Source organism: Triturus cristatus, chromosome 5_1 (assembly GCF_964204655.1).
Source record: "Triturus cristatus chromosome 5_1, aTriCri1.1, whole genome shotgun sequence".
Classification (NCBI taxonomy): Eukaryota; Metazoa; Chordata; class Amphibia; order Caudata; family Salamandridae; genus Triturus; species Triturus cristatus.
This window is the reverse complement of record NC_140587.1, coordinates 699,504,416-699,516,454: the sequence shown is the minus strand read 5'-3', so window position 1 is coordinate 699,516,454 and position 12,039 is coordinate 699,504,416. Positions and strand designations below refer to the sequence as shown.

Here is a 12,039-nt window from a genome sequence, read left to right as displayed (position 1 = left end):
TCTGGGCATTAGCTTGCCTCATCTTCACAACGGCCCCCCCAGACCGCCGGGGATGCTTGGTCGCACCTTAGAGATACCCATTAGGGACCATCTCTCAGGGTGAGCCAGGACGGGTTCCCCAGCGGTCGAAGCACTCCGGGAGTCGATTCTAGCGCTATATAAACCCACAATTAAATTAAATTAAATTTATTGCGGCTGCTCACAAGATAAGTACTCTCTGCACTTCCATGAGTTAACTGTATCTGTAGCCTAGTACCCCTCCCCGTAAAGGGAATATTATTAGGTTTGTTTTCACCTTTGTGTTGCCTATACCTTTGTTATTTATCCTTATTCCACCCTTTGTGTTGCCAGTACGTTTACAGTTTACCATTTCTTGCTGTGTGCTCGTGCTGCTTGGCTTATACATTTCTGTCCTATTCTAACATTTTACCCCTTATGGCTTACCTTTAGAATCTGTCATCACTTAGAAGCTGCCACCGCTTCTTCGCAGGAGCCAACGATTCGCGGACTCTTCAATTGGCTTGTTTTCAAAAACTGCGCTGTCTTAGGCCTCTGTGCTGTGTGGGCCGTAATGACGCGCTGGCCCACCGTGCACCACTGCATGTCTTCTCGATTTCATAGCCCTCTGCAGCTTTGCCAAATCTGTCCCTCCACCTTTTGGAGTCCTGGTGCGACACGTGTTTATCTGGCTCTTGTCCCACCAGCAATATGGAAGAATAACATTTTAAAAAAAAGAAACATAAAGAGAAAGGAAAAGGGAGATTTGAGGAAAATAACTCTGCCAGCCGACCACGCATTCGATGTGTTTGTCAGCACCATTTTAGAAGATTGATAACACTATATTAAGAACAATGGGAGCAGCCATTTTACTGCATTGGCAAACACCTAGCGTCACATATTCGATTTCTGGCAGTTGTAGTCCATTTCTTTGGCCCAACTGTTCAGTTCTTGAAGCTGCTGCCTTATCCTTTCCCCATTCTATTAACTCACAGGTATTTAGGTTGTCCTTGACTCACCCTCATCCTTTTCATTACATTTCTAGAGTCTCTTGGTTATGCCTTTGTTATTTTAATTTTGCCTGTTTCTGCTTCCTCGCGGCAACATGTCTGAGGATCAGTTGTGTGACAGAATTGAGCGTAAAATTGAGGACATGGTTAATATGACCCTTGAAAAAATGATGTGGTCGTTGGATGACTTATCAAAAAAGAAGAGGGGCCCCTTCAAGACCAAAGGAGTAGGGCACTATTCAGTGCGAAAAGAAAAAGTCCTTTGGACAAAGCTACGTAGTCTACGTGCTTGACAGACTATTACACTTAAGACCTATCCGAAGCCTCACTCACTCACTCTTACTAGAGATGATTAGACCATATGTAGTCAACAAATGAATAAAAAACAATAAAATAATATAAAAAACCAAGATATACAAAAAATAAATGTATTCACAAAGTCACAAATAACAAGCAATGGCATAGCCAATAGGTCTCGCCTTTGGGACCTTATAAGTGTTTAGCCATGCAACAGTTGCATAACTAAACACTTATAAGGTCCCAAAAGCGAGACCTATTGGCTATGCCAATGCTTGTTTTTACTGCTGCTATTGAAGCCTCATGGAGAACATCAAAGCTGCCGCGCGGCCGCGAAAGATAAAGTAATCGCGGTAAAGCGCGGCGCGCACGCCCGCGCTCATGCACTGTAGCTCTAGGCTGGCCTGGTAGCACTTTTTGGAGCCCTCACAAAATGTCTCGCCAGACCAGCGCATGCGCTGGGTCAGGCGAGACCTAAAGAGGACCAATGCAATCATAAACATAATATCTGGCAATACTCGCATAAACAATTCATAATTACAATGAATTAGCAAAAGACGTGAACAATAAATACTTAAAGAGAGAGAGTATAAAACAGACAAACAGCATATGTCTTTTAAAATTTTACATATCCGTGATATAACAATGCATTTGGCGCGGAACTTGGTGTTTTTATAATTTTCCACTCGTTCCCTCGCCCGTGTTCACGGATTATGTGGTTAGAAGGGCGTCAACGCGTTTCGATGGGTGTAAAATGTATCCATCTTTCTCAAGACATCGTTGGATGACACCATTAAACCATCAATAAGAAGCTGGAAGATTTTTTTAGCCATGGTAAGATTTTAAAAAGGATAGAGCAGCCTGAAAGCTCAGGATGGCTAGCTAAGACTCAAAGGAAAAGAGCTTTAGATGATAGCCTGCCTAAAAAGGCAAAAAACGTCTAAATTTACTGGGGAAGAGCAATCACGTGAAAGTAACGGTGACAAGATCAGTGCCTTGGGAACTACGGATGGTCAGCAGAAAGGCCCGGATGTTCGCATTTGCATCAACAGTGATGAAGCTTTTGAGCCAGATATTGACCTCTCCTATTCGTCAGATTTTGATTTCGCACAGGACGACATTAAGGTCACATGAGAGAAGGCATCTAAGGCCTCGGGACCGAAAATGGGCATTGTTTGGGGAGGATATGTTTGACCCACTCTTAATTAAGCATCCCTTATCCCCTGAATGGACACTGTCTCAGCATGTTGCCTTCTGTCTTAGAAAGGAAATCCCCAAAGAGGTATGGTCTCGTCTAAGATCTGAGTGCCCCCTGCATTCCCTCTCTGACAAGATTGCAGTGACTGCAGATTTGGATGCCAAGGTGGTGGCATTTATTAACAAAAGTGGCAAAGATCCAAGAAAGGGACTTGACAAGCCTTGAAGTCCATCTTGGATAGATTGCTCTGCGTTATTGGTCCTCTCACAAACATGTTCGAGCTCGCTGAAATGGCCTATCTCAACAAGTTACTAGTCAACCCCAATAAGCTGCGTAAGTGTTCCCATAGGGCTATCTGTCTCTTGGGGAATGTGAACACTGCTCTCTCCAATGAGCATCCTGTTCAAAATCGATCCAAAACGTATCGAACTAGGGAGCAAAGATAGGGGCCCTTCCTCTCAAGGACACCTATTCAGAGATGAATTTATTAAATATATCTTCAAGTATGTAGGAGTTTTTAGCTCCACTCAGAAGTCCCAGAAGGGCATCAAGAAAGTGTTCCAGGACAGGGTTTTTAGAAAGGCTTGGTTCCATTCAGACCCTTTTAGGGCCATGGTAGAAGGTTTTCCCAAATGAGCTTTGGTTCCTAGCTTCTGTGACAGATCCTCCAGAGGAGATCGGAGACAGAGAGCTTTTTCCACATGTAAGAGTTTTAAAAGACCCCTCAGATACCTCTATGAGGGTGGGGGGCAGGTTGGGCCAATTTTGTGGGAGTTGGAGGTTGGTGACCCAGGGCCCCTGGGCCCTGGACACTGTCAGGGGATACAAACTTGAGTTTATAGACTCCCCAGTTCATGTGACGGCAACCCGGAAAATAAGAATCTCAGACGAAGGTACAAGACTGGTAACACGAGGTAGAGGACTTGCAGGTAAAAGGAGCTATTTGGGAGGCCTCGCACCCCAGATTTTTCCTGGTCGAGAAGAAAGACAAGAACACGAGACCAGTAATAACCTCAATAAACTTGATGGAGCTAAACGAGTGGGTGGTCTATCACCACTTCCAAATGGAGGAGATTACCTATTAAGGGATGTCCTGAGGAAAGGAGATTGGTTAATGAGACTGGATCTCAAGGATGCATATTTGGCTATTCTAATTTGGCCTCTCCATCAAACATTCCTTCAGTTTACCTGAAGGCGCAAGCTCTGGCAGTTCTACAGTCTCCTGTTCGGCCTCTCCTAAGCACCTTGGTTCTTTACCAAAGTTCTTTGCCCCATTGCAGCTTGACTGGGTACGGGGAGTGAGACTAATTATTTACCTGGACTATATTTTACTTATGAGTCAGTCCAAGGAGATGGTCTCCTATAATACAGAAATAACTATCCATCTTCTAGAACATCTGGGCTTTGTAATAAACCAAAAGAAGTCTTTCCTGGTTCCAAGTCAGAAGATGCAGTTTCTAGGCTTTGTGGTAAACACACTCCGGGCAGAGGTGAATCTACACCGGGAGGTATTAAAGAAACTGCGCAGGGAGTTAAGAATGGTGCTAGAATTAAGGAAAGTGCCTGTATGGGCTCTTGCAAGGATTCTGGGCTTGTTGTCCTCTACGATTCAGGATATATTCCTAGGCCCCTTGTACTACCAGGCCCTCTAAAGACTCAAAGCAAAATGCTTACAGACAGATTCCTCATACTCCCAAATGTTGTTCTTAGATCAGGAGTCAAGGAAGGAGCAGCTGTGGTGGCTCAGGAACACAGAAGTGTGGAATGGTAAGGCCATTTACAAGGAGGAACTGGAAGTAGTGATAGAGTCAGATGTGAGTTTAGAAGGATGGGGAGCGAGATGTGCAGACTCATCCACGGGCCAATGTTGGACAGATCAAGAGACGAAGTTACACATCAACTGCTTGAGATTGTTGCCAAGTTCTTTTGCAATTCGCTGCTTTACCCCAGGTATGATGAGATGTTGTGTGATGCGTATGAACATTGTTTAGGCCATGAGTTACATCAACAGGATGGGTGCTGCACATTCCAAGGGTCTTGCACATTTAACGAATAATTTTTAGGGGTAATGCTTGAGCAAAGGAATTTTTGTTGTGCCCTAACATTCCTGGTTCAAGCAATGGTGTGGTTCACTGGTTTTCGCAGGATTTCAAGGATTCCAGCAAGTGGAGGTTGAACAGGAGAGTGTTTTTGAGTATTCAGGAGGGATGGGGTCCCTTATAGGTTGATCTCTTTGCGGGCAGGGTGAACACACAGCTGGCGAGTTTCTTCAGCTGGAGACCAGACCCTCAGGATTGAGGGGTAGATGCCTTACTCCATGACTGGAGGGGTTTAGCACCTTATTCTTTTCCTCAGTTTGCCATGATTCTGAGAGTCCTCTTGCATGTACGGAGATGCAGGGAAACGTCCGGGGTAGTAACACCCCTTTGGCGGTCAGAGGCCTGGTTTCCAATCATGCTGGAAATGGTAATGATCTTTCCTATCCTAGTACCGACGTTCAGGGATTTAATCCTAAGACCAAGAGGGGAATTCTATCCTCTCATGGAACACGGTCTGCTAGTTCTGATGCCCTGGAGGATTTCAAGAGATAGTGGTGAATCCCAGGGCTTTCAGCAGATGATTTCTGACTCGTGTCTGAGTTGTGGGCATCTGGAACAGGGAAAGTATATTGACTGGCTTGGAACAAATAGGTTTATTGGTGTGTTCAGGTTTACGATCCCGCTTCAACAGATTAACTATCTAACAGAGTTGTTTGGTTCAAGTTTGTCTTACAGAATAGTAAATGTCTACCGGTCAGCTATAGGGGAGGACACTGCTTGGTAGATGGTGTATCTGTAGGACAGAATATACCGACTAAGAAAATCATGAGTAGCATGCGAGTACTGAACCCACCTACAACAAGGTATAACCCCTCGTGGGATGTTAAAGATGTTTTACAAGTTTTAACCAATTGGGGTGAGAATGCTACCCTTTCTTTAAAGCATATTTCTTACAAACTTGAGTTTTTACTCTATCTGGTGTCTTTTAGGAGGACTTTGGAAGTAAGGGCACTGGATGTCACCATCAAGGCCTATCAGCCTGAGGGAGTTTATTTTTAAATTAAAAGGGTAACTAACACATTGTCTACCACTATTTTCTACCCTTACTTTGAGTTGAATGAGAAGCTTTGCATTGTTAAATGTCCTTGAAAGAGTATGAGAAGAGAACAATGGGTTTGAGGAATAGTGTTGCACAATTGTTGATTTCTATCAGGTGGCCTCATATGGCAGTGTATCCCCCCTACCTTGGCAAGATGGATTAAAGAAGTAATGAGGGAAGCTGGCGTGGTTGTCAATAGATTTGGTGCTCATTCTCTCAGGGGTGCATCAGCATCAAAAGCTTTTGTCATGGGGTCTGGTTTGCAAGACATCCTAAGAGCTGCGGATTGGTCCAATGAGAATACGTTTAAAAGTTGTTATTTTAGACCTGTGGCAAATGCAGTTGATAATGCGTTAACTTCACATTAAACTTACATAGTGTTAGCCTCCATGTCCTTACATAAATTTAGATTTTTCACAGCCTAGTGGGCAGAAAATGTGGATTTATTAAAGACACAGAGGCTAAGATTATCTCACTGCATTGGATAACCACACTGATGAAGTAACAAATGTTGTTTCAATTTTCTTTGAGATTAAGAAGATTGGATTAAAATGCCGTTGATGAAGCATTCATTGTTGAAGTTTGTTTCTGTGTTGCAGTTATCTTGTTCGCGGCGCTGGAAGAAGGAAGATGGCTGCACATTTCGTAATTTATACTACTTTAGAATGTTTGAACGTTCTGAATTCTTGTTTCTTGTGCATGGCAACATTATCCTCATGGTATTATCTCTGTATGCTGTGGTTTCTAAAGTCTTTGCTAATAAAAAGATTTTGAGCGGGCAATAAAGGATCTTAGCCTTTGTATCTTTAACAAAATCCAGATTTTCTTCCCACCAGTCTGTGAAAAATCTGCATTGTTGCACCTATCACTTTGTCACTCTTCCACTTGCACTGCAAAGACACCAAGAGCACCATTTATCAATTTGTATTTCTGTAAATTTGCATTGCTCTAAAATATATGTTGTTATGTTATTAATTAATTTATTTTTCATTTTATTCAACTAAGGGGGTCCCCTCTAGCATGTGACTAGGCTATGCCCAAACCATTACTGTTCATAAATGAATCCAATTCTCTGACATTATCTTGTCTACCATAGGCAAAAACTAGACTTTAAAGGCTCTATTCCAAAGCTCATTGATGGTGCCCAGGGATTAATTAATACACCTCATCATTTTCAGAGTTAACATGGGTCTTTCAGTAAGAATGTGATGCCAATTCAAGGACAGAGTTATGTCGTGGTCTGTCCGAGCATTGTTTAGGGTAGCATTGTATTTGGTGTTGTATAGGAATTGAGAATCCATATATTCCTGTATGCAGGAAGTTACGTACTTAGCCCATCATTTTACCTTCCTCGCTTCTCTCCAATGAGCCACATGGCCACCACCGGACAAAAGATCTATGGGAATGACATGGTGTAACATTTTGGTAGCAAATCTTGAAGATGGTGAGGCAATAGTAGCTGCATCTGACCTGGTATTCACGTTAGGAAGGGTTCTGTGCTTGTTTGCACTAAACATATAATTCTGAGTGCTTCCTTTTGTTATTGGTAATTCGCTGAGGATCAAGTAAATCAAGAGACCTCAATTTAAAGAAAGTAAAGTGGACGGAATCAGTGTCACATGCTGCTGAATACAAAATTGTTCAAAACATCTGAGTCACATAAGCAAATCATAAAGTACAATAAAAGGTATCCATCCAGTTCAACCATTACTTTGCCAACTATTACGGCACAGAGTTTTACAATTTAGGAGCTGTTTATGCATCTTTTATTAATTTTAAACATTTAGAACAGATTGAGTTTTTAACTAGCATAGTAGAATATCATGAGATGGGAACATCAGCCAGGAAATAGTTTCAAATGTGTACCAAGAATAAAGTTTTTTTATCTGTTCTGTTTCTCATTAGCTTGGCAGTGGGGACAACAACGCTGATTAGGGCTTAGCTTTTTAGTTTTCTGTCTGTTATTGCGGATTTATAAATGTGCATTGTCTGAGTTAAAGAAACCTTATAGATAATCGAAACTGCTTTTCACGTCTCAGCGATTGCTCACTGTTGGGGCAGAAAAGTTCCACCTCTCTGTGCAGAGTGCGCACCGCTTCCCTGTGTTTCCTATAGCGAGTCTTTAAATCTTTTGAGATTTTAGCTTCAGGGCACACAGCATTCATGAGATTAAAGTAAAGAACTGCATGGAAATTGAATGTGCCCAGAGCTAGGCTCTGGTCTGGATGGGCGCACCATGGACACCCTTGTTTACTGAGCGTGACTACCATCAGCTGACTGGGTGTGGTGGATGGACCATGGTGACAGCGAATGATTATATTTGCAGGACATAGAGTGTGACCTACTAATCTTCTTTCTCAAATGTATCTACCAGTTCCCTGCATCATGGTCCTTTGTGTCAACTGTGTGGGACAGGGATGCCTCATCTATGATTTAATGTTAAATGTAGAAGTAGGATAAACTGACGCCAATGTGCTGTGTTTGTCTGATACAGTGAGTAATCCATTTTAGATCCTTTGTATGTGTATGATACCTAATATGGAGTGTGATGTGAGTTTTCCAGGCAGTGGTGGGATTTAAAGGGCTCCAGCAAAGCATTCCTCATATCCTTTCAAATTGACCAGGATTAAGCCTCTGTTGAACTGGAGCACGTATATCTTTAATGTACATACGGGTGAGCAATGTAACTCGCTCTGCGCAGGGGATACAAGCAGATCAACGTTGATAACATGAATAGAGTTGGTCAGGTAGTGCAGCTGGTGCTTTGCTGGGGACTCCACATTGAATGTGTGACATAACTGAGAGAAGGAAGCCTCAAGATAAGGTTGCTGCATTGTGGGTGCACATGTGCATTGGTGCCTCCAAACTAACCATATTGATGTTCTGAAGGTGAATGAGCAATAAAGATTCCTTTAGATTTTGTTGTTATCTTGTCTCATTTGCTGTGCATTCAAATACAGAGGTCAAATGTCAGGCTATGTATTCTGACAAATGGCTGCTTATTGTTTTAACATGGAGACTGGTGTTTGCTTTTCTCTCTCTGATCACATAGTGAGAGGATTTTGTGAAGAGAATAATGTGGCAGTCTTGCTGGTATGAAAGGAAAGGCTGAAGGATGTTTTTTTTAATCCAACACACAACATTTGAATACCTAAGAATGAACTGTACAAATATTTCAAAATATTTCAGCACTTAAGAAAACACAAATTGAGTGCTTTTTGGGTAATTCTAAAGTGTGATGGAAACAAAGAATTTAATAGGTTCAAAGCAGTTCAAGACATTTTACTTGGTGATGCCCAAATGACAAATATTTGCTGAAATCAATTTTCACACATTATTGTCTGTGGATATACAGTTTTATCAGTAACACCGTCTGTTCAAAATTAGTTGCCCTTCCAATGTAAAATGTACTGTAGGTAATTGACAATGGCCTACCATACAATGCTTTAGTAATATAGTTACCACAGTGTAATCCAAAATTCACCACCAACTACATACTGCGTCCTTACCAATCTCTTGCTGAATTAGCATGGCTCATTTGATAAACTTGTTCTTTATGCAAATCTTGTGTTTGTTCCAGCACCACTGGACGTTTGTTGCAGTTCTGGAAGTAGCCACATGGCCAAGCTGAAATCGGCCTGAGGGACCCTCCCTGGCTGACAAGTCAGAAGAGTCACATTGTGAAGGAGGATCAGAGAGTGAAGGTGCATTGTGGTCAGTGGAGACACTGCTGGAGGGAGACACTGAGAAGTTCAATGCCATATTGCAAGCCATATGCGCACAAAGGCAGTGCTTTAACATAAAATAGACCTTTTGCACCAGAAATTTACAGGCAGAGTGACTGAGACTGAATCTACTCTAACATTAATGTGCCTGACGGTACATAGAGCTGCATGAGCAAATGAAGGAGTAGAAGGTGGAAGTGGCGCTCCATCGTAAAGGTGAATATTTCTAAAGGGCGTTCCAGGCACAACATTAGTAGACTGTTGGGCATCCCAGAGAATGTGGAGGACTGGAGTACCAAGCTCTTTCTGGAAATTTGGTTAAAGGACAATGTATATGTGGGAATCCTTCTGCTGCTATTATTTGTGAAAAAAAGCACACAGAGTACCATGGCAACCATTTCAACCTGGAGTATCTACTAGCCAGGCTCCTCAACTTCTGAGATTAGGACCACATATTGCAAGTTGCTCGGGAGCAGGAGCACTGGACTAATTACCAGTAGCAAGATACATGTTTACCCTGACTATAAAAACCAGGTATAGCATTTGAGGCGTGATTCCTTGTGCGCAAAAGAAGTGCTATGCAAAAGAGATAGTAAATATATCCCACCATACCTGGGAAAACTCCAGGTCAGCACGGGACTTCTTTGCTTCCCGAAATGAGGCCTGGACCTGGATGGAATCTGTTGGAATGCCCAGGGTGGACGACTTGGGCTGGGAACACCGAAGCAAAGGTCCTGACACATGACCCACAAAGGAAGGAGGGAACTGCACGGTTGACTGACAACAGAGCAAGCTGCAAAGGAAAGAGAAAGAGAGAGTGGTAGCTGAGGCCACCACCTACAGTGATTGTGGGGTCCCGACATCAGAAACTGAGCATGAACACTCTGCTGTGTCGTATGGCTTGTACTTTCTCAAGTAAAACTGCGCGTTTGTTGGACAACATAAACGTTGTACCCGGTGAGAGACTCATTCTGAGCACCCCTCTGGATATGTTGGCCTATAGTCCTGCTAATTCACAGTGCACCCTCTGTACGCATAACCTTACTAGGTAACAAATGGATGTGCAACCACAGAACATGAAAATCCTGACTCCCCAAGGAAACTGTGGTTACAGATCTAGAACCCTTTCGCTTAGTCACTTATGCATACCCAAATAAATACACAAGAAATACACAGTGTGCGGTTGCAGTATTTATTGAAGCATAGTGATTCTTGAGTAAAATACTTGTGCTGCAATGTTTAATAGAAGGAAACAGAAAAATGTGATTAACATTACGAGAATGGTGAAGATGAACAATTTAACCATTTTGCTGATTACTGCTATGAAATTTTCCATACTTCGTTGTATATTGCAAAAAGCATTTTTGACGTGGTCTTGAGCGGACCTAGTAAAAAGTCCTCTAATCCCATGTCATCAGAAAGAAGGGACAAGAGTTGTTTCACCTGAGACGATGTTGAGGTTTTTAGCCAGTCAAGGCATAACTTCCCAACACTGTAAGTTGTAACCACCCCCCTAGTGTTTTGTCTGAGTGTATCTTGGGTCAGGCCTTCTGATCTTAAACCCATAGGTCCAACTCAAATAGCGATCTTGACATTCGTTAGTTTCTAACGACCACACTAACCATCCCTCTTGATTGGTGTCTGAAGAATTGTATGAGCGATTGCGAAGCATAGAGTAGTGTCAAATGTTTCCCCTGTGTAATTTGTGATTTTTTTGCCAGTTCACAATTTGTGAGAATGTGGAATGTTTGGTGCATTTAAATCTTTTCCTAGCCAAGCCAAGACTTGAGGTTTGTCGCACAGTTTTGTTCAGGAAAATCATGTGCTGTGGCATAAGGCATGCTCTAAATAAAGCCTCATTTCCCAGAACCTGCCAATCTTTACTTCCCCAAATGGATTTTAAATCAATAGTGTTTTTCCAAAAGTTGAACCCTTGTACAGACAACTGGAAAATGAGTGATGCATAATATATCAGCTTGGTGCTTCTGAGCCCGTGTGGGTGTTAATTTGTAAAGATAAGGCTCAGGATCAGCTGTATTTTGACCTGAAAAAATTGCAAACTTCTGTGCAAATGCTTTTGACCTACCTTTCAGTGGTGTAGGGCAGTGTACCCATTGTGTATAATTAAATACTGATTGTGGAGTAGTTGCTTTATGCAGGAAATTGTGTACATAATGGTGAAAACATAACATTTCATCATAATTAGCCGTGTGTGGAAATCAGTTTTCCAATAATCCATGATGCGTAGTAGATTAATGAAGAAAGTTTTATTCCATCAAAGAAACTCCAGTCACCAACGCAGAGAGCATAAATGCCAACTGTCTCTCTTCACTTGCCATTCTACTATATACATTCCAAGTGGAATTATCTGCAGCAGCAGGGAACACAGTAGAAAGAGACAAAGGGTACAGGGATACATTACATTGAGATTGGTCAAGGATGCATAATATGAAAAGATAAGATGCAGCATATCACACTGTGCCCTCATACATCTTGTTATCATTAAAAACAGTTGAATGCTAAGCGTGGCTTGGCGAGCCAAGATGGTGGACGCACCATGAGTGTGCTCCCGGACACCTCCGCCATCCGCTCATGATCCGCCCATCTAGAGAGCCATCCGACCATTAAACTAGTGGCCGGGTCACTGTCATACTTCTGGCTGCACTTCTGGCTG

General features: G+C 42.4%; 1 protein-coding gene across 5 annotated transcripts in view; it reads left to right on the top strand.

The window, feature by feature from the left end:
* SPIDR (scaffold protein involved in DNA repair) overlaps window positions 1–12,039 on the top strand; it is a 2,139,604-nt gene that overhangs the window by 1,736,418 nt on the left and 391,147 nt on the right. The window lies entirely within an intron of this gene.